At 42.2% G+C, this 2,977-nt stretch overlaps 1 protein-coding gene across 1 annotated transcript in view; it reads left to right on the top strand.

Moving 5' to 3' along the window:
- TRAPPC3L (trafficking protein particle complex subunit 3L) overlaps positions 1-2,977 on the top strand; it is a 36,860-nt gene that overhangs the window by 22,681 nt on the left and 11,202 nt on the right. The gene's annotated exons all lie outside the window — the stretch shown is intronic.

Below are 2,977 nucleotides of genomic sequence, written 5' to 3'. Positions count from 1 at the left end.
CCACTATTAGATTTTATTAAGGTGAGACACAGATGCACCAAAGATGCACTGAAGATGGTTTGGCTAGAGCCAATGTAAATGCATAAAACAGGAGCTAGCTTTAAAAGCTTCTTTGAAAGCTCATACACCTTAGGAGAAGCCCTTGTTAGCATCTCTTCATAACTGCATTCAGTGACACCACCTTGGTAGCTTGAAACTACACCATTGAAATTGGAAAACACCAAGGGGCCAGTTGTTAAATATTTATTACATACCACCGTTTGAAACCCAGATAATATATTAAACATTGCAACTTCACACCCACTACCACCCATATTCCCACTTGCACTAACTCTCCATATAAAAATAGTAGTTCTCTAACTACGGCTACATATTAGAATCCCTTGGGAAGCTTTTAAAAATTCTGATGTTCAGGCCTCACTTCAGAACAATTACATCAGAATCTCTGGGGAGGTGGGCCCAGGCATTAGGGCTTTTAAAGCTCTTCAGGTGTTTCCAGTGTGCAGCCAGTATTGAGAGCCACTGACAAATGCAGATGCTTTCCATCCGCTCTCTCATGTGGAAGTCTGTGATTTTTCTTAAAGATTTGGGAATATCAAGAGAGGTCTAAGTACTACCCCCACAAAGAGAGCTGAATATCCCTCTGGCTTGTATAACAGAGAAAAAGGAAAGGGAAGTATTAGAAAATGAGATGCTTGCCTTAGAGAATTCAGAACCACCAAAGTAGAATAAATAGTTGAAATACCTAATGAGAAGAGGTGGCAGTTTTCTGTTATCCAGTGATTTTGGGGTTCTTTTAATCCATGTTTATAGCAAACCAGTGAATCATCAGGCTTTGAAATGCCTAATTTCAAACAATAATTTCATCATTTTCTTATTAAATGTATACATTTTCAGTGGTACTTCAAAGTCCCAAGTAGGAAACCATACCCATTCCTAAAACATTATTTTGGGCACATATATATTTTGCAATGTATTACTTAAAGGTACATTACATAGAATTATGTAATCATATGTCTACCATGCCTTATTCTTAAAATCTTTGCTGAATAACTTTTTTTTTCTATTTTTACATTAAATATGAATAAAGTGAATGTGTCCTGAAACTACTGAGTTCACTTGTTGAGCCCGAACGAAAAAAGGAGGACACATTTTATTCATGGGATAAATTTGACAAAACAGGTGTTATATGCCATTAAATTTTTGTATAGTCTATATACTCCTTGTATGGGAAAGCATCAAAGTTTTTCAAAGACCATTCTCCAACCCTTTCCTTTTATGTAGCAGAGTGGTATGGTAGGGAGAAGGTCAGAATTGCTACCGCACCCACATTTGGCTCTTTGGGGTCAGGGAATTAGAAGCTAAGAAAGGGAGTCAGCCTGGTATGCTTCAGTTCTAGACCACTGAAGGGCACTGTTGCAGCAGTCATTTGTGGTGGCCTTTTTGGCGTCCTCTCCAGATTTCTGATTTCAGGGTACCCAATTCCCAGTTGCTGTGGTGCAACCTTCTCTAGATTATTACTCTTGGGCCACTGGATGCTCCTCATCTAGGGTTGCCTGGAAAATACCTTCCCCTGCCTGGTCCTTGGGTGGTGCAAATGGTTAAGCAATACCAGCTGAAAGGTTGGTGGGTCAAACCTACCCACAGGCACCTCGGGAGACAGGCCTGGCGATCTGCTCCTGAAAGGTCACAGCCTTGAAAACCCTATGGAGCAGTTCTACTCTGCACACACGGGGTCACCATGAGTCAGAATCGACTTGTTAGCAGCTAACAACAACAGCCTTGGGACAACTCATAGCCAACAGCTGACATCCCAGAGCTCCCTGTGGGATCAGGCTAAAACTTCACCTGAAACCAGATCCTTTCTTGGACATCCTGATTACTGGTTTCTCCTAAGAGCATTACCTTCACTTGCACATGATTTCCTGTCTCAGGCTCTGCTTCTAGAGAATCCAATGTAGAGGTAACTGCCCATACTTCTAAATTCTCCCCTACTAAAACCAGCTTATTCCTCTGCCTCTGGACACTGGCTTAAATCAAGAATAGACACCTATTCCTACCCCCATTCTCCAAGGTTGTTCATGGGCCATGTCAAGTTTCTTGGACTAGTTTTAATCCTGAGTGAAGTACTGTTCTGACGGAAATTACCACGAGGAGTCAGAATGTGAACTTGTTGAGGTGCCTTGCTCCAAAGTGGGAGGAAGAGCCCTTTTGCTACTCACCAGGCAACAGCAAAGAGCTCTGAGCTGCAGCTTGTTACTAGTCAGCTTGGATGTTCTTGAATGGGGCAGCCATTGCTGTGAGTGTAAATTTTCCAACTGTAGAAAGTCCCTGGGTAGCAGAAATACACCCAGAACTGACTCTTGAATCCTCAGCTGCCCACAGCTAAACTAATTCTATACAACTGCTGCTTCAGTTTCTCAGTCATCCCAAGAGATGCAGTGGGCACTGGCCCATTCCCACAAACCCTCTCCCAGCCTGGCAGCACTTAAGGCAGGCTAGCTCTGAATCAAGAAGTGTTAAATGAAAACATCTGTCTTTGGTGACTTCTGTCTCCCTTCATTCTGACACTTCTACCCCTTTTTATCCTTGTCCTGTCCTTACTTTACCCATACACACCCACACACACCCACCCACACCACCCACACACACATCTGAGCCTACACACACACACTCAGACACACACACACATCTGACCCTGCAACTCCAAGTTTCCAAGGCTACGTTCTGGGTTCTATACCTGCAGGGTCTTGCCCTCAGTTTGCGATTGTGTCTTGTGGTAATTAAGAGTTAATCTCCAGGCTTCTCAAATGGGGACAAAGATTCCCGGTGATATGTGAGCCACAGCATAAAACATAGTGCCTCTCTTCCTTAAGCATCAGTGCCATTCAGAGATTTGAGAAGAATTAAATATATATATATATAAATATATATAAACACATACATGTATACATAAATATATATATAAACACATACA

Source organism: Trichechus manatus, unplaced genomic scaffold, assembly GCF_000243295.1.
Source record: "Trichechus manatus latirostris isolate Lorelei unplaced genomic scaffold, TriManLat1.0 scaffold00017, whole genome shotgun sequence".
NCBI classification, from domain to species: Eukaryota; Metazoa; Chordata; class Mammalia; order Sirenia; family Trichechidae; genus Trichechus; species Trichechus manatus.
This window is presented reverse-complemented; position numbering and strand designations above follow the sequence as displayed.